The sequence below is a fragment of the Phyllostomus hastatus genome, unplaced genomic scaffold, assembly GCF_019186645.2.
Source record: "Phyllostomus hastatus isolate PE091 unplaced genomic scaffold, TTU_PhHast_1.1 phas_contig_98, whole genome shotgun sequence".
NCBI lineage: Eukaryota > Metazoa > Chordata > Mammalia > Chiroptera > Phyllostomidae > Phyllostomus > Phyllostomus hastatus.
The window spans coordinates 2,332,620-2,352,987 of NW_025333999.1; the positions used below are offsets into that span (position 1 = coordinate 2,332,620).

The 20,368-nt window shown below is 43.7% G+C and overlaps 1 pseudogene; it reads right to left on the reverse strand.

The window, feature by feature from the left end:
• Positions 1 to 19,930, reverse strand: LOC123828544 (annotated as a pseudogene).
• Positions 19,931 to 20,368: the final 438 nt, after the last annotated feature.

Genomic DNA, 20,368 nt, shown 5'->3' on the forward strand with positions numbered 1-20,368 from the left:
TCATGGCATGTGGTAGGCATTCAGTAAGAGTGCTGTTATGGAAAAGTCCAGATGAACACAGTTCCTAAGGAGTAAGAGCAAAATACATGTTTTTCAACTGAGATCATTGCTAATGGTTAAGGAGTCAAAGAGTAAAACCCATGGAAGTCATGCTAGGACATCCCCTAGTGTATTCCCAGGTTGTCCAATGTGAGGGGCATGAGCTACTCAAGTGGATCAGTTAGCAAAGGGCTCTGGGAGCAATGTGGTACCTTACCATGCTGAGCTTGTAAGCTTCAGGTGTGGCCCTGCTGGAGAGGATGTACTTCTCAGAGTCCACTTTGATTACCCTGACCCCTTTCAACCATTGCCTATATTGCTCCAGACCTGCACAGGCAAATCATGCTCTGAGTCAGCTCACTGAGAAGAGTGAGAACAGAAAGGGTACTAGGTGGGTGTTGGACTGTGGTACCTGCTGGTTGAGGAGACAGTACACCAGGAAGATGAAGACACCCTGCAGGCTGTTGATAATGGTGCAGAGATAGGCCATGGCTTGGGAAGCTGGGCCCAGCTGCAGGCCTCCCAGACACCACATGCAGCCCAAGGTGAAGAGCTGAGCCAAAACTTTAAACATAAGCATCCTGGGAAGGAAGAGAAGGGAGACCCATGGTGGAAAGCAACCTTATCAGACCCCGAAAAACAGAATCAACACCATTCTCATCTCCACCCCATGCATGCTCCTTCCTGCTTTCCCCTGTTGGTGGTGAGTTCACAGACTGAGTTGTGCTCAGCTCTGACCTTTACTTTCAATGATTCTCCACAATAGAAATGCCACTCTGGTACAAGGTGACATTTTGACTGTATTGAATAGGATTTATGACACTTCCTAATGTAAGTTCAGAAATGTATGATGCTCCTTGGAGATCCTCGTTTTTATTAAACCAACATGTCTGAGGCTGCACTGTGCATTAGGGTGGCTCTGTGCTGGGGCCTGGGCAGTGAAAGTAACAGAGGCAGGATTTCTATTTTCACAGACCTCTCAGGGTCTTCAAATTATTGACACAACCAAGTAATGACATGCAAAAATTAGAAAGGATACTGATAGGAACATACAAGAAAGAGCATTGTATTTGCACAGGGGTTCCTGAAACAAAGCAGTGCCCATGCTTCCTAGAATAGAATTTTTTCCTGACAGAAATGGAGAGGGCTGAGAAGGAGCCTGAACACAGGGTGGTATGAAAGGGTAGGCTGGGTGCATACAGGTTCTTTGTACTTTTGTCAAAGGACTGCTGACAAAAGTTCAATGAAGCTTCATGAACCAACATAAGTTCTTCCTACTGCTGAGGGAGGTACAAGTTGGGGTTAGAGGTGGAGCATTGTGGCCAGGGAGCCAGCTGCACACCACTGAATCCCAGCCTGCTGCCCCACAAGGATCGCTGCATCTCTTTACCCTGGGTTCACTTGGCACACCCTGAGTGGGGACATCAGGGGCTGCTGAAACACATGGATTTGCTCTTGGGATCACACGTGACTGCAGGGATGTCACCCTCTTCTCCAGCTTACTTTGTATTCTGCAGGGTGGACACATCAGTGTTAAGGGAACAGAGTTTACTTTACAAAATCCAGAGAATCATCAGAATGAAAGTTAGATTGACCTTAAAGAACACATAGGGTGAGTGAATAAACTTTTAATTTGTTACCTCTAGCCTAGCTTGTCCAACAGCAATTCCACACTTCAGTAGTTTTCATACTTAGTAACAGTGTCAGAGTTTGTAGTTTTAGGAACAGTTTAGAAAACCAAAGCAACCCCATCAGAACCCAGGAAAATTCCTGCCTCTGTCATTCCCCCCGCACACACTTATAATTCTGCTCTTCTAATGACCCTCAGCTGATCGTTAAGGATGCTCTGATGTCATCATCACAGAGATGATGGTGCAGACAGGTGCAAAGAAGCTCCACAGAAATCCATTTGTTGTGCTTAGCCAGCAGCTAAAAAAGAGGGAGAATTACAAATGCATCGGTCCTTAGAAATATACAACAATTATGTAAATCCACTCATTAATTCATTTATCAACAAATATTGAGTGTCCCTTCTGTGATAGGCTCTGTGTTTGGCTCTGAACATTCAGTCATGAAGAAAGCAAACATGGTCTTAAATCCCACACATCTCACATCAGGCAGGAGACACACAAACACAATGCAACTACAAAACAAAATGGGTGGCTAAGAGAATGTTACACTGGATGTCAGTTTCAGTCTAGGAAATTAGGATGGTTAAAGAAGAGTCCACATGGAAATATTATCTGAGCTGAGACTGGAGCAATGAGTGGGTGTTACTGAGATTGTGTTGAAGCACAGGAGAAATCTGTATTTGTGTCAACAGTTTTTGAGAGTCCCGTGAATCTCACATGGCTTTAACAATTGTTCCTGCCCTAGTCAATATACTTATTTTCATCTGCTGCAAAACTCATTTACTGAACATTTTTAATTATAGCTTTTTTGAGATGTATTTCACATACCATAAATTTTACCCATTTACACTGTACCATTCAGTGACCTTTGAAATACTCACAGATTTGTATGATCATCACAATCTCACTTTAGAATGTTTTCAACTCCTCAGAAAATTCACATTAGCAGTCAGTCCTCATCCCTGCTTCCATGCACCTCACCACCCACCACAGTCCCATGGCACCAGTGCTCTACTGTCTGTCTCCTTGGACATGCCTGAACCAGACATAAATATATTCGTACAATATATGGTCTTTTATGACTGGATTCTGTCACCTAGCCTAATGTTTTTCAATCAAGGTTCACCATGTTGCTGCAAGTTTTTATGTCTGAATAATATTTTTAATTCCTTTTTAATGGCTAAACAATATTTTATTGTAAAGATATGCCATTCTTTTATCCATTCATCAATTGATGGACATTTATTTGTGTTTCCAATTTCTGGCCATTTTGAATAATGCTGCTGTGAGCATTCATGTACAATTTTTTATGTGGACATGTGTTTCCATTTGCTTTGTGTATATACCTAGGAGTGGAATTGCTGGGTCAAGTGGTAGCTATGTGTGTTCAACATCTGAGAAACTATCAAACCATTTTATAAAGTGGCTGCACTATTTTACATTCCAACCAGGAATTCATGAGGGTTCAAATTTTTCTACATCCTTGTAAATGTTTTTTATTCTCTATGCTTTTATTTTAACCATTTTACCTAATTGCTATGAAGTGACCTCATTTTTGATGTTTTCTATTTTCATTTTCCTAATGACTAATGAAGTTGAGCATCTGATCATGCCCTGACTGCTCATTGACATATCTTGTTAGAAATGTCTATTCAAACATACTGACCCTTTTTTAATTGGGTTGTATTGTCACTGAGTTATTTCATGTGATTTTAACAACAATGCACAACAGAAGTTCTTACATGATTACAGGTTGGTACCAGAAGCTCAAAGGGCTTGAGTCTATTGCTCAAGGTTTTACTGATACACGGAGTCAGAATTCACTCTTGATCCAGCATTAGGGTAATGCACAGGGGTGGGGAAGAGGAGGTTTACAGTTGTGTGTACATGAAACACAGAGTTCATTCTTGTAATGTTATTTCCTAATTATTGTATTACTTTACATTCAAACAACTGTTAACCTATTGTTTTCCACCCATATATAGAGTAAGGCAAGACATTTAGGATAGTGAAATATACACTGAGAATAATGCAAGAGACAATGGAAGCATTTCCCTAACAGCTAGTGAAGCCGAGCATCTTTTCATATATTGGTTGACAAATCGTGTATCTTGGGAGAAGTATCTGTTCAGATCCTCTGCCCATTTTAACTTGATTTGTTTGTTCTTTCTTGTTGTTGAGTTGTATGCGTGCCTTATTTTGGATATTAACCCCTCATCCCAGATTTTACTTGCAAATACCTTCTCCCACTTAGTGGCTTACTTTGGGTAGCTCCCTGAAAACATTCATTTGCGAAGATATATGCATCCCTATGTTCACTGCAGCATTACTCACGGTGGACAAGATGTAGAAATAACTGAAGTGTCCCTTGATAGATGATTGAATAAAGATGTGGTACTTACATACAATGGAACACTACTCAACCTCAAAAAAGACAAAGTACCATATTTGCAACAACATAGGTGGATCTAGAGAAATCATGCTAAGCAAAATAATTCAGACAGAAAAGTCAAGAATGATTTCACTCATATGTGGGATATGAAACTGAAAGCAACAAATGAACAAACAAGACAAACAAACAAACAAAAATTCACAGACATAGACAATAGGATGGTGGTGACTGGAAAGGGGGATGGCAAGAGTGGGGGTATAGGTGGTCAGATATAGGGTGATGGAAGGAGTTTAGATTTTGGGTGGTAAACACACAATACAATATACAGTTGGTATATCAGAGAATTGTACACTTGAAACACATATAATACTACTAACCAATGTCACTACAATAAATTTAATTTAAAAAATACTTTAAACTTGTATGTGTATGTTTATAGTGGCACCTTTCATAGTAGTTACAAATGGAAACAATCCAAATGTTTATCAATTGAGGGATGGATAAGACTAGGTGGTATATCTATGTAATGGGATATTATTTACAAATAACACCAGCAACAACAACAACAACAACAAAGAACAATCTCACGATACTTGCTACAACATGATGAACATTGAACATACCATGCTAAGTGAAAGAATCCCATCACAAAAGAAGAAATGTATGATTTCATTTATGGGAAATATCTGGGATAGGCAGATCCATGTAGATTACTGGTTGTCAGGGGTTGGAGCGAGGTTTCTTTTGGGGAAGTTGAAAATGTGAAATTTGATTGTGGCATCTGTTGCACTACTCTGTGATTATTCTCAAAACCACTGATCTGTACTCTTTAAAAGAGTAAATTTTATGGTACTTGAAATATATTTCAAAAGTAAGTAGAACCATGAAACCCAGTATTTAAAGCTGAAAATAAGAGAGTGAAGCTCTGGAGCTTGACTTCTGGATTGAATCCCAGCTCTGCTACTTACTAGCTGAAATACCTTTGGGCATTTACTTAAACTATTTTTGCCTTGATTTACTTATCTGTAAAATGGATCAAATCACAGCATCTACTTTACAGTGCTGGGTGAGGATGAATAGTGTTGACCAATACAAAAACAGCTAGAAAAATTTCTGGCACAGAGTAATCACCATGTAAATTTCAACTATGATAAAATTTATGCTTCACATTATTTAAATCATCTCTACTTTACCATATGTAAAATTGGAATTTCTTTTTTCTTTTTTTAACATTTTATTTTAATTGTTGTTGCAGTACAATTTTCTATCTTTTACTACCATCCCAGCCCTCTGACCCAGCGCTCCCCTCCTCCCTCCCATTTCCACCAGCCCTAGTTTTTTATCCATGTGTCCTTTATACTTGTTCCTGTAAACCCTTCCCCTTTTCCCCTGAAATTCCCCTGAAATTACCTCTTCTCTCCCCTCTGAACACTGTCAGTCTGCTCTCTATTTCAGTGTCTTTGGTTATATTTTGCTTGTTTCTTTGTTTTGTTGTTTAGGTTCCTGTTAAAGGCGAGATCATATGGTATTTGTCTTTCACCATCTTGCTTATTTTGCTTAGCATAATGCTTTCCAGTTCCATCCATGCTGTCCCAAAGGGTAGGAGCTCCTTGTTTCTTTTTGCTACATAGAATTCCATTGTGTAAATGTACCATAGTTTTTTGATCCATTCTTTTACTGAAGGGCAGCTAGGTTGCTTCCAGCACTTGGCTATTGTAAATTGTGCTGCTATGAACATTGGGGTGATAGGTTCTTTTGGATTGGTGTTTCAGACCTAATAGCATATAATTCTAGCAGTGGAATCTCTGGGTCAAAAGGCAGATCCATTTCTAGTTTTCTGGGGAAATTCCATACTGTTTTCCATACTGGTTGTACCAGTCTGCAGTCCCACCAACAGTGCACTAGGGTTCCCTTTTCTCCACAACCGCTCCAACACTGTTTTTTACTTTACATGTTATTTACTTGTTTTTTACTTATTGCTTTGTTTATGATGGCCATTCTGACTGGTGTGAAGTGGTATCTCATTGTGATTTTAATTTGCATCTCTCTGATAGCTAGCGATACTGAGCATCTTTTCATGTGTGTCTGGATCGTCAGTATGTCCTCCTTGAAGAAGTGTCTGTTCAAGTCCTTTGCCCATTTTTTAATTGGGTTGCTTTTCTTCTTAGAGTGGAGTCATGTAAGTTCTTTATATATTTTGGAGATTAAACCCTTGTCTGAAGTATCATTGGCAAATATGTTTTCCTATACAGTTGGTTCTCTTTTTATTTTAATACTGTTTTCTTTAGCTGTGCAGAAGCTTTTTATTTTGATGAAGTCCCTTTTATTTATTCATTCCTTTATGTCCCTTGCTCTGGGGGACATATCAGTAAAAATGTTGCTGCGTGGAGTATCTGAGATTTTCTTGCCTATGTTCTCCTCTAGGACTTTAATGGTGACATGGCTTATATTTAAGTCTTTTATCCACTTTGAATATATTTTTGTGTATGGTGTAAGTTGGTCCTCAATATTCATTTTTTTGCACGTAGCTGTCCAGTTCTCCTAACATCATTTGTTGAAGAGGCTATTTTTACTCCATTTTATGTTGTTGCCTCCTTTGTCAAATATTAATTGACTATAGAGTTGGGGTTATTTCTGGGCTCTCTGTTCTGTGCCATTGATTCATGTGCCTGTTTTTATCCAGTACCAGGCTGTTTTGAATACAGTGGCCTTGTAATACAGTTTGGTATCAGGTATTGTGATTCCTCCTACTTTGCTCTTCTTTCTCAAAATTGCAGCAGCTATTCAGGGTCATTTATGGTTTTATACAAATTATTGGAGTGTTTGTTCTATGTGCAGTATGCCATTCGTCCTTTAATAGATATTTCACTGAACCTATAAATTGCTCTGGGTAGTATGGACATTTTGATGATGTTAATTCTTCCAATCCATGAACATGGTATACGTTCCCATTGTTTGTGTCTTCCTTGATTTCTTTCCTCAGTGTTATGTAGTTTTCTGAATACAGGTCTTTTACTTCTTTGGTTAGGTTTATTCCTAGGTATTTTAATTTTCTTTTTGCTATATCAAATGGGATTTTTTTCTTGATTTCTGCTTCTGCTATTTCATTGGTGGTATACAAAAATATTATTTCTTTGACTTCTGGATATTGACTTTGTATCCTGCTGTTTTGCCAAATTTGTTTATTAGGTCAAGCAATTTTTTGGCCGAGTCTATAGGATTTTCTATGTACACTATCATGTCATTTGCAAACAATGACAGTTTTGTTTCCTCCTTTCTGATTTGGATGCCTTTTATTTCTTTTTCTTGTCTCATCACTGTGGCTAAAACTTCCAATACTATATTGAATAGAAGTGGTGAAGGTGGAGAGCCTTGTCTTGTTCCTGATCTTAGTGGAAAAGATTTTAGTTTCTGCCCATTGAGTATGATGTTGGCTGTAGGTCTCTCCTATATGGCCTTTATTATGTTGAGGGATCCTCCCCCTATTCCCACTTTGCTGAGTGTTTTTTATCATAAATGGGTGCTGTACCTTATCAAATGCTTTTTCCACATCTATTGATGTGATCATGTGATTTTGGCTTTTCTTTTGTTCATGTGGCGTATTACATTTACTGATTTGCGAATATTGTACCATCCTTGCATCCCTGGAATGAATCCTACTTGGTCATGGTGTATGATCTTTTTAATGTATTGTTGGATGTGGTTTGCCAATATTTTGTTGAGGATTTTAGCAGCTATGTACATCAGCAGTATTGGCCTGAAGTTTTCTTTCTTTGTTGTGTCTTTATCTGGTTTTGGGATTAGGATGATGCTGGCTTCATAAAAAGAGTTTGGGAGTCTTCCATCATTCTCGATTTTTTGGAATAGTCTGTGAAGGATAGGGGTTAGTTCTTCCAGAAATGCTTTGTGGAATTCTTCTGTGAAACCATCTGGTCCAGGGCTTTTGTGTGTCCAGATTTTTTTATTACTGCTTCAATTTCATGTGCTGTTATTGGTCTATTCAGGTTTTCTGCTTCTTCTTCACTGAGTTTTGGAAGATTATATTTTTCTAGAAATTTGTCCATTTCAACTAGGCTTTCAAATTTCTTGGCATATAGTTCTTCATAGTAATTTCTTATAATCTTTTGCATTTTTTGTAGTAACAGTTGTAATGTCTCCTCTTTCATTTCTGATTGTGTTTATTTGGGTCTTCCCTCTTTTTTTCTGGTCAATTGTGTTTATCCTTTCAAAAAACCAGCCCCTGGATTTATTGATCCTTAGAATTGTGCTTTTAGTCTCTATGTCATTTAATTCTGCTCTGATCTTGGTTATTTCCTTCCTTCTACTTGCTCTGGGCTGTCTTTGTTGTTGTTCCTCGAGTTCTTATAGACATAGGGTTAGGTTGTTTGTTTGAAATGTTTCTATCTTTTTTAGGTATGCCTGTATTGCTATGAAGTTCCCTCTCAGGACTGCCTTGGCTGTGTCCCATAAATTTTGGGTTGTTGTGAGTTCATTTTCATTTGTTTTCAGAAACCTTTTGATTTCTTCCCTTATTTCATACTTGACTTATTCATTATTTAATAGCATGCTATTCAATCTCCATGATTTTGAGTGTTTCAGGCTTCTTCCCTTGGGGTTTGGTTTCTAGTTTCAGTCCCTTGTGGTCAGAGAAAATGTTTGGCATGATTTCAATTTTCTTGAAATTGTTGAGGCTTGTTTTGTGTTCTATCATGTGGTCTGTCTTTGAAAATGTTCCATGTGCATTTGGAAAGAATGTGTATTTTGCTTCTTTGGGATAGGGGGCTCTCTCTCTCTCTCTCTCTCTCTCTCTCTCTCTCTCTCTCTCTCTCTCTCTCTCTCTCTCTCTATATATATATATATATATATGTATGTATGTATGTATATGTATGTATGTATATTGTATGTATATATGTGTATTATATAATATATATGTGTATATATTATATATATGTATATACATATATGTGTGTGTGTGTGTGTGTGTGTGTGTGTGTGTATATATATATATATATATATATATATATATATATATATAGAGAGAGAGAGAGAGAGAGAGAGAGAGAGAGATATCAGTTAAGTCCATTTCATCTAGGGCATTGTTCAGTGCCTCAATATCTTTGTTGATATTTTGTTTCAAAGATCTGTCCATTTTTGACTGTAGGGGTGTTAAAATCCCCCTACTATAATTGTGTTGTTGTCAATATCTTCCTTGAAGTCCTCTAAGATTTTCTTTATGTATCTGGGTGCTCCTATGTTGGGTGCATATATATTTACAATGTTTATGTCTTCTAGGTGGATTCTTCCCTTGAGTATTATGAAGTGACCTTCTGGGTCTCTCTTTATGATCCTTTTTTGGAAGTCTATTTTGTCTGATATGAGTACTGCTACCCTGGATTTTTTTTCCCATCCATTTGTTTGGAAAATTTGTTTCCAGCCTTTCACTTTTAGTCTGTGTATATCTTTTGTCCTGAGGTGGGTCTCTTGTAGGCAGCATATGTGTGGGTCATGTTTTCTTATCCATTCAACTATTCTATGTCTTTTGATTGGAACATTTAATCCATTTACATTTAAGGTTATTACTAACAGGTACTTATTCATTGCCATTTTTGTACCTGTGTTCCTCTCTCTCCCTCTCTCTCTCTCTCTCTCTCTTCCTTTCCTTAAAGCAGTCCTTTTAGGGTCTCTTGCAGAGCTGGTTTGGTGGAGGTGTTTTCTTTTAGACTTCTTTTGTCTGGGAAACTTCTCATTTGGCCTTCTATCTTGATTGAGAGCCTTGATTGAGAGCCTTGCTGGGTAGAGTAGCCTTGGTTGCAGACCTCTGGTTCTCATTACTTGGAATATTTCTTGCCATTCTCTTCTGGCTTGGAGTATTTCCATTGTGAAGTCAGCTGCTAACCTTATTGGGGCTCCCTTGTATGTTACTTCTTGTTTCTCACTTGCTGCTTTTAAGATTCTCTCTTTGTCTTGGTATTTTGCCATTTTAATTATGATGTATCTTGAGGTGGACCTCTTTGGGTTCCACTTGATTGGGACTCTCTGTGTTTCCTGGATTTGTGTGACTTTTTCTCTCATCAAATTAAGGAAGTTTTCCATGAATATTTTTTCAAACAGATTTTCTATCCCTTGCTCTTCTTCTTCTCCTTCTGGTATCCCTATTACATGAATATTATTATGTTTCATATTGTCTTTCATTTCTTTAATCCCTTTTGTTCTTTCTGAGCCTCTTTCATAGTGTATTTCCCTTTCTTGCTCTTTCTGGGTGTTTTCTTCTACTTTGTCCTCTACCTCGTTGATCCAATCTTCTGCTTCATCAATCCTACTTTTCACTCCTTCTACTGTGTTCTTCAGTTCAGAAATTGTATTCTTCATTTCCTCTTGGCCCTTGTTGACAGTTTCTATTTCCTTTTTCATGTTGATATAGTTTGCAGTAAGTTCATTGTAGCTTCCCTGTAGTTTCTGGTAGCTCATTGTAAGCTCATTGAGCTTCCTGATAATCATTGCTTTGAACTCAATATCTGATAGTTGAGTTGCCTCTATTTCATTTAGCATTCTTTCTGAGGCTTCCTCCTTTCCTTTCATTTGGGGATTGTTTCTTTGTCTTCCCATTGTTCGTGAGACTCTTCTTGTTAGCCTCAGCTTCTTAAATTTATCTGTTCTGGCTCTCTGGGTTTATGGTGTGAACTTCTGTGGTAGAATACCAGTGAGTTTCAGTGGTGCAGTTTCCTTGATCTCTCAAGCTCACTGGTCTTGGGCTGTCATTTAAGCTGACTCTGTGTTTGTCTTTGGGTTTTGATTGTTGTTGGGTCTTTCTTTGGTGGTTCCTTCTCACCAGCTGGTTAAATGAAGGTTACTCTGTCCACCCCCTCTTGTATTTTGTTGTGCTGGTAAGGGCAGGTTGTTTTGAATCTGGTTCTTCTGTGTGTATAAGGTTCTGAGGATTCTCTCTTGCTCTTTTTCAGTTGTTTGTACTGGGTAGTGTCTCTACTATTTAGTTGTATTTCCAGATAGGTCCCGGATTGAGGTTGTGTGGTTTCCACTCCTTCCTTCACCTTCTTCTTTTGTTTTCTGTTAGTGGTTCCTTTGTTGTTGGGTTTCCTCTTCCAGCAGGTATCCTAGTGTTCACAGCTTCCACCTACTCTTTTTTGTGATCAGTTGGAAGGGGAAGGCAAAATGGTTTAAGACAGCAAGAGAGTATTCTATGATATTTACAGTAGCAGCCAGTAGAGAAGAAATAGGAGATTCTTTGACTATGTATAGTGTTAACCATGATCTTCCACCCAGCTAGCTGATTTTTAGAAAGGGTGGAAAGAAGATAAGACTCTTGTTGGGGAAGGAAAGATTGTGAGTTGGATCTAGAAAGCAGTGGAGTTGTGGGAGGTCAGATTCTGAGGAAAGGTAAGAGTAAAGGATAGTAAATGGGTGTAGTGTGTGAGAAAATAGTGTTAACCACTACAGTAATAGAGTTCAGGAAACTTTGAAGTGGGCTAAGATCTTGGAGGGGTGTTGTGAAGTATTTACAATTGCATAGAACAGCAATTATTTACAATAATATTAGAGCAAAAATCATATGACAGAATCTATGTGATCTAGATAACAAGAGTAGGGAGTATAGAACCTTGAGTAGTGTGCTAATGGAACACAGGTGAGATGAAGGACAGTAAATTAGCAATACACTATGAAAGAGATATCGGGGAAACCTATAAAATGATACAATATAACCAGCCTAGCAAAGCGGACTATACAGAAAGAAGAGGAATACAAAAGTACTATTTTTAAAAAATGTAAGAATAATGGAAAAATAATAATAATACAAATATGCAATAATTTGCAGGTTCTCTGTAATAGCAGAGTGAAATTTTCTCACTGTCGTAGCTGTTGTGATGCCTCCTCTTTGGGTTCCACTCTGGTCTTTTCACAGTTTCAGGTTTTTGTCTCACTTGTAGGTATTTATAAAAAGAAAAGCATACGAAGGAAGGAAGAAGAGATAAAATTGGAGGAAAAAAAGGAGGAAGGAATAAAACAAGAAAGCAGGAAAGAGAGGAAAAAGAAATTAAAAGAGAATAAAATAATAAAAATTAAAAAATTAAGAATGTTTTTAAAAAATAGAATAAAATTAAAAAGCCTCTTGGTTTCAAACTGGCCAAACCGGTTTTTCTGGTCTTGCTGGCTGTGGTAGGCTGAGGGGTGATTGCTATGGCTTTTCTTCCTTCCAGACCTGCACTCAGTCAGCTGGGTGCACTGTCTGAGGAGCTATCGTGGCACCTCTCCCCTGCACCCTGGAACCAGGCCTTTCCCCAGGGTTACTGCTGTGGGCTGGGGTGCGGGGATGCGCTCCCGTGCGCACATGCCCTCGGCCAGACTACCTCACCCTTCCCAGTGCTATGGGGGTGTGCAGCATTCTCCGCACAAGCACAACCTTCCGTGCAGCCTTGGGATCACTGCCCAGCTGGGTGGCAGGGAGGCTGGAGCAATTGCTGTAGGAGAATTCCCCAAACAGTGTCTGTCTTTTCACTCCTTCTTGAGAAATTCCTCCTATTCAAGCCTGCCACTCCATTCAATGGCCTGGCTTCTCCCGCAGCCCAACTCTCCAGCCAGACCGGTGACCGTGGGGGTCAGGGCCCAGTGCGTGACCCAACCCTGGCAGTGTCCACAGACTCCAAGGGTGCTCACAGCCCTTGTGTGTTTGCTAGCAACTGGGTTCCTCCCGGTGCTGCTCAGACCTTGTTTGGCTGGGGAGGGAGCAGTTGCCCTGGGTCTCTCCAAAGGACTGTGGCAAACCCAGCAGTGGGCACTGGGCCTGGGGCTGCAGCCCCCACCCCCAAACCCTGAGCTGGTCCCTGGGACCCTACCGTCCTGCAGCACTCCTCTCACCATCCAGTTTTTTGATTCTGCCACAATTCTTGGTCCCTTATTTTCATATATGTTCAGGTATGTTTGCTGCTTGCTCTTTTGCTCCGTAGACTGGCCAGGATTTTCTCCTGTGTGTAGGAGAAAGTTGAATCTTCTCCCTCCTACTCCAACGCCATCTTCCTTCCAAATGGAAATATCTTATATGATTTGGATAAAGAGGAAGGCTACATTGTTTACAATGATAATCAAAGCTCTATTTTAAATTACACCTTTGTTATTTCAAGGAGAGGCTTGAAGACATTCTCCCTATTATTATAAATAGCCAACAGAAAGATGCCCTAAGGATTAACACTTGTTCTCTTTACTACTATGACCTGGCATAATCAAATGCTGCGTTGGTTTTATAAAGGCCATAGACATGGTGAAGAAGTTAAAGTCTGAATTTGTTCTTACTAGGAACTTCTTCCATAAACGTTATGCCCCAAAACTGCAGAGGTGGCCAGGGCTCCATAGCCCACAGGGAACATGAGCCACTTCATGAACCTGCTCACAATGGAGTAGTTGCCCACCATCAGGTTGCATGCGGTGAGGAAGAGGTGCAAGCCCTCCAGCAGCATCCAGGTGAAGGAGGCCAGGTAGAGGTAGTGTAAGGCACCTGCAATGATGGCGCACAGCACCTGGGGGAGCAGTCAGAATAACCAGGTGGGATTGTCAAGGTGGAGTATGGCCCCAGAACCAGTCCTGTACCTTGCCACTAGGGAGAACTCTGTTGTATATGAAGGAATTGTCAAAGGAGAGTGTGCCTTCTAGGTGTGTCAGTCATTGTGAAATTGGCTACTCACCCCTCTAACCTTCCCAGAAGCCAAAGACATTTTATTAAGGGGTTAGAGATGACACCCTGAACTCCACATTCTATGACAGGTCAGAGGGTCCTTTGGGACAGCATCAGTACCCTGCTCTGTTCTGTCGATGGCAGTGAGGAAGAACAGGTGGAACAGGAAGAGGCATATGCAGAGCTGCAGGTGGAGGGAGGTGTTGGTGTTCTGGATGGCTTTGCACAGCAGGAAGGTGAGGCCTGCGGGGAAAAGAAACAGCAGAGAGAGGCTCAGCCCCATGTATGTAATCACACTCAGGGTAGAATAATTCTGCTGGGACCCATAAAAGAGGAGGTATCAATCAAAGTTTCCTGCTCTGTGATAATGTCCCTTCCAACATTTGGGGGGATTTGGGGGGGATAAAGTACAAAAAAATTAGGAATGGAAGAACCAGGTAAATGTGTGATATTATGGATACTGTTAAAATTTGCTGGTCTTATGAACTGATTAATTCATATCCTGAAAATATTGAGATATGGAGAGTCCTCAATCAAGACCAAGCCCTGGAATTCACAGGGGTCACTTTCCTTTGGACTTCTGGGCATCACTAAGCTGCAGGTGACCATGTGAGGGTCACAGAGGTGCACAGCTTCGGGTTGCTGTGTGACCGAGTCTATACCTGGAGACTCGATGTCCAGGGATCAACTCCCCACCCCAGACTCACTCACCTCATCCCTGCAATGCCTCTTCCTTACAGTGAGGTCCTTGGTTAAAGAAGGGAAAGTACTATATTCTGATGCTTTTGTTTTTAAAGATTAAAAATTTTTGTGCCTATTTTTTCAAATCATCTTAAATCCACAAAGAGAATAAAAACTATTATAGTGTAAGTGACAGAAAGGGAGAGAAAAACAGAAATGTGAAAATGATGAAGAAAATGGAGGTAAAATGTTTAAAGTAGTATTGACAGTTTGTTTCATTTGCTTTTTAAATTTAACCTAATATTTTCTTGAGAGTACCACAGAGAAGCGAGCGTGCCCACCCAGTGTGGTATGATTCGCCCCGGAACAGGGAGAAGCAGGCAGGGCCCAGCTGAGGGCAGACCACGTTACTTCCTTATTCCTGCAGCTGTACTGAAGGTCAATGGCCCATGGGGCAGGCTCTTGCTCGGCTCTGTCAGGACCTGCTCCTGGCCAGTGAGCATGCTCAGGGGTGGGTGGTCAGCAGGGCACTAGGTGGAACAGGGCCTCTGGCATCAGGCCACAATGTTCAGTTGCTGGGTCATGGGGAGGTGGTCTGTGGGCCCCAAGGAGGGGACTGGGTGGGTGGATGCAGCATGAACCCACCTGGGCTGTGCAACCATCCAGAACCAGTTGGGCCACACCATCAAGAACCAGCTGCTTGTCTCAGCTAAGCTGGCCTCATCTGTAGGCATTGAGGGGGGCCCTGGGACTGCTCACCTCCACATCATAGTGGGCCATGAGGACAGCAAAACTGCTCAGGTGTCTGCATCGGCAGGTGGTGCTGCCATTCTTGCTGCCCACCTTCCAGCAGCTTGTGGGGGCCCAGTACCTGCCACTATCATTGTCGCCCTTCCAGAAGGCACAAATTAGTTCCTGCTGTGACTGGGGCTTCTCCTCCTGTGGGGCAGGTGGGGGTGGTCAGAGATGTTAGCCTAGAGCTCACTCTCGGGTTCTGAGCTTGGGCTGGTTCTGAGAAAGGGCTGATTGCAATTGACAAGTATTTACCGAGCACCTACTGTGTGTGCCAGCCAGGGGCACAGCACAGACCAGAGCAGACTAAGTCCCTGCCCTTGTGGGGCTGATGTGCTCAAGGGGAGACAGGCAGTACATAGTAAACCTAATAGATAAGTAAACTAGATACTGTTGTAAAAGGTGATTGGAGCTATTTTTTAAAAAAAAAAGAAAGAAGCAGGAATGGAGAAAGGTGGGGCATAATTGATTACAGGTTCTAATTTTAAATAAAAAGGTCACAGAGGACCTAAAAGAGAAGGTGGCATTAGAACAAACACTAGAAACAGGGAAAGGACTGAGTCATGTGAGGGAAAGTTGTCCAAGTCAGAGAGCACAGTAAGTGCAAAGGCTCTGGGGTACGTGAAGGAAGCAGCAGAATGGGTGAAGGTGGGGAAATGGAGACTGCAGAGGGGCCACCATGATATTGCCTATGGGCTGAATACAGGGCTGATCCCCTCTACCCACCCAAGATCTCACAGGGCAGGAGAAGGAGAAATTGACAGGGGAGCCTAGTTTCTCTGTGTTCCTGTTGCTCAGAAAGATGATGTTAACAGCAGAGAGGAGCCTGGGCTGGCCACCACCAACAGGACCTCCATGTGCGCTTTCCAGCTGGGCTTTCTTCTCAGGGTCCAGCTCCAGTGAAGCATTGGCCAGCAATCTCTGCATGTTGCGGCTGGAGAATAAGCCTGACAGGTTGGGGGTTTGGGGGACAGACATGCTGGTTGTCTTCTCCTGCCCTTCCTCCTCCCTCCTAAGAACTATACATTAGGAATTTCCAATTGTTTCATGTTTGGAACCTCACCCCTAGCCACACCCAGCTCTTTCTTCCCTCTCCCTGGCGCCCCCTCCAGATCCCTGCTATTACCCAGCTCCCTGACTCCAACTGCCTCAGCCCAGTTCAGCTGCATGTGTCTGGCTCTGTCCCACAGTGATGGTTCCATTCCCTTGCTCCTAGCTTCTGTTCAGGGACACCTCTGAGGGGAGAGGGGCAGTGACTGGGGGCTCCAGTTGCTGGGTAGGTCCCAGGGCTGGGGTGGGGCTGGAAGAGGCCTCACCTGTGTCCCAAGGGGAACAGTAGGTGAAGGAGGGTTCACGTATGGACTTGGTCAGGGTCTTCAGGACTTCGTCCAGGTACGACAGCAGGTAGGTGGCCACATGGTGCCAGTCAGGCAGGGCCAGGGCCTCCAGGTCCCCAGGGACTTCCAGTAGCTCATCTAATGCCTCAATGACATACTGGAGAGGAATGGTTATAGCTGCTGGGTCACTGCACCACAGGAACCTCCCAAAGGACCTGATCTCACTCTCTCACTGGGGACACACCAGGGAACCACCCAGGTTGCCTGGGGGACAGGCACAGAGGAATCATCGAGACACAGCAGTAGCCAGAAGACAAGTAGGGGGAGGAGTGGATGCCTCTAAGCACCTGAAACAATAGCTCTGAACATTAATCAGTCCCTGACATTCTGCCAGGGACTGTTCTCAGTCTGCGCTGTCCAGGACAGTCACCATGAGCCACGTGAAGTGCCACATTGAAGTGGTAATATTTTGGATCTATTCAGTTGATGCAACCTTCACATTAGTTTCACTTATTTATTGTACCTTTTTTTCTTAAAATAAGGCTACTGGAAAATTTAAACTGACATAAGGGGCTCATATATTTCGGACAGTCTAAATGAATATGCTAAAACTTACATCTAATGCTAACTATGTGCTAGGTACCAATCTCTGAGTCCTCTCTTAGTTCACTTAACCCTTCACAATGGTTGCATGAAGTAGGAGGCTGAGCCCCACACAGGGGGAGTCATTTGCCTGAGGTCACAGCAGAAAGGTGTGGGGGAAGGGGACAGTTGGAACCTTTGTGGCTCAGCTCTGGAGGCAAAATTCTCCCTTGCTCCATTCTGTAACCATTAGATCCCTCATGAGGGTGAGTGTGCATGCAAAGGCCTTGTTCCAACCATTGGGGGACCCAGGAACCAGGGAGTATGTGTACATCTGTGTCTGTGTGATGGGGATATCGATGGGGTGTATATGCTGTGCACACAGCCACACATGTTTCTCTGATCAGAAGCCCTTGCCTGGGCTGCCTCCACTCACCCGGAAGCATCCCCAGCCAGCCCCTCACTGTCCTGGGGTCCCTCCTAGTTCCAGCCCTTACTTTGATGGTGTCTTTGCCTGAAGCAGGCCTGAGGTCTCTGCCCAGATCCTGGATTTTTTCACAGAAGCGGGAGAGACTCTGGGAGAGAGGAGAGGAAGGGTCAGAGAGCCTCACCCGTGGTGGGGGAGCAGCATGGGATTGGGGGAAACAGTCCCTGCTGGAGTCACTCACCTGGCTCTTGATTCTCGGGGGAAGGGCCCAGGTGGGGAAGGAGATCTCTGCAGGGGACAGAACAGGGGCTCCTTAAGTGAGAGTGTCTGTGTGTATTTGAGGTGGGGTCTAGGGTCAGGCCAGCTGCCTTCACACTGGGGAGTCCTTTGTTTATGTGGAAATCCAGGTTTGGGCACCCTGCCTGGGAGGCAGTGGCAAACATATGAGCCAAGAGTGTTCATGTAGAAGGTGCAGTTGTCACACTGATGCTCCCTGGAGGTGTACTCTTTCGTATGTGGGGACATGAAGAGGGGGTCAGGCCCTGCCTGTCCCAGCCAGATCAGGTTTCCCTCTCCTCTCCTCGTCCTGCCCCTTCCTCTGGTGAGTCCCCCTATCCCTACCCTTTGGCTGGAGGTGAAGACACCTAGTGACTGCAGGTCCCTGTGTGGTGGACTCAGGGTCTATGGGAAGTGTGCAGAGGCCTGACCTGTAGCAGGTGAGCCCCGCACAGATGTACACATGTCAGGTATTGAAATACCTTCATCTCAGTTAATGATTAGCTGCTGCTTGGGTTCCCCAGGAGCCTTCCCCTGGATACCCTGGCTCCTTCCTCAGGACCCCTCAGGCCTTCTCCCATTTAGCCTCCAAAGAACTGATGCCAAGACAGCAGGACACCTGTCAGCATTCATTCTGCTGGGATCCTGTGGGTGTCACTGTGGTCTTTGGAGTGTGTGTGGGGTCTGAACTCTGAACCTTCACAGACATTCCAAACTTCTGGAAATGGGCTCTGTACAGGGTTCTGAGCCCCAGGGTTCACAAAGGCTGGGAGACCAGGTAGGTGCCTGGGATGGCCCATTGATGCTCGGAGAAAGTGGAGCGAGCGGCCGAGGAAGTGGCCTGGGTCCTGCTCAAAGTAGGCCTCGTGGGCCATGACATGAGTAGACAGGCCCTCGGGTGGGCAAAGGAGGGAATGCCTAGGTGGGCAGACGGCCCAGCTGAGCCTGTCACAAAGCTGTGTGGTCAGATGGCAGGTCCTGATCCAAACCAGCAGGCTGCTCTCTCCCTTGAAGTCCCCCTCACTCTTGTTCAACCGTGTCTCTGCCCAGCAGCTCCAGGCCTTGCTCTCAGCCCTGGCCCCTTTCTCACACAGCAGCACATCTCCTCACTCCCCACAACCACCACCTGTGCTGCAGGGCTTGACTCAGTCCAGGCACACCAAGCGCGATCCACGGCCACCAGGGGCAGTTGTGCAGGGTGTCACTGCACAAGGGTGTCCAGCCAAACAGGCAAATGGGGGCTAAAGATCTGCTCACTCTCCACCCCTCAAACACACACAGTGTTCACCTGGAGATGGGGAACTTTTTCCAATTTCCTCTGCCCTCTGGCCAGCCTACATATTTAGGGCATAACATCCACCCACAGAGACCCCTGTGGACCAGCAGTGAGGTGGATGGAGCTATCCCACTGGGCTCCAGGCAGGTGTGGGTGCAGGTGCCCCCTTCCCTCCCACCAGGTGGCTCTGCCATCTCCCTTCTGCATGAAGGGCTGAAGGGAGGGGGCTGGGACCATTGATTCAGGCTCTTCTCTCTTCAGCCAGGTGGGCCTGTGGACCTTGCTCAGAATCTTCCAGGATCCTCAACCCAGCCTCCTCCTCCCCTCTCTGAATTCTGCACTAACCCCCTCTCTCTGGGCAACTCCTGGCTTCTGCCTGACCACTGCTGGCCCCATCTGCCCCTACATATGCCTGAAGCCCCTTCCCTGTTCACCTGTTCCTCCCAGAAAGGAGGAAGCTCTGCATCCCCTTCTTCAGTCCTGGAAGGGTAAACTAGGCACAGATTCCAGACTTGTAGAGACCTAGCTCCTCTCTCTTTAGGAAGCCACATTTATTCACTTCTCATTTTTCACATTTGTATCTTTTCCTTTCTCTTTTTTCTGTTTTTGATGACAGTATGAGGACAAAGGCTGAGGCCCCAAACCACCATTCATGTCTCCATCTGGCCCTCCACCCCGCAAGGCTCCATACCATCACAGTTCTCTGAGAGGTAGGTGATAATCTCCCCAGATGAAGGCATGAATCCCAGAAGGCGGCTACAGGAAGTGATGTTGACACCTGCGAAGTGTGGAGGGCACCAGCGAGCACAGGCCATGGAGCCAGAGGCTGTGAGGAAGGACCCAATGGTCACAAGACCAGGAAGAGACAAGGACTGGGGAGTAGTGTTGGGAAGGGCAACCCTGAGCTTCCCCCTGCAACACACCTTTCTCCTGCCTGGGCTAAGAGGTGCAGGTGAGGGCTGGGACTCTGGCTGTGGACTGAGTTACTCCCAGCAGACTCACCTCTGGTGTTCTGGGGTCAATCTTCCAACACAACCAGCAAGATACACAGCGCTGGAACAGAGAGATGGAGGGTCAGGGAAGTGTTAACATGTGGCAGTACGAAGCTAGGGAAATTCCTTCGTAAGTGGAATAAGAGGAACTGAGACAAAATAAAAGTAAACAAGGACAAACAATTTGAGCAATTTACAACCAGCTAGTAAATCATAAAGTTTTTATCTTCATTAACCAAGGATGCTTAGGAGCAAATGGTT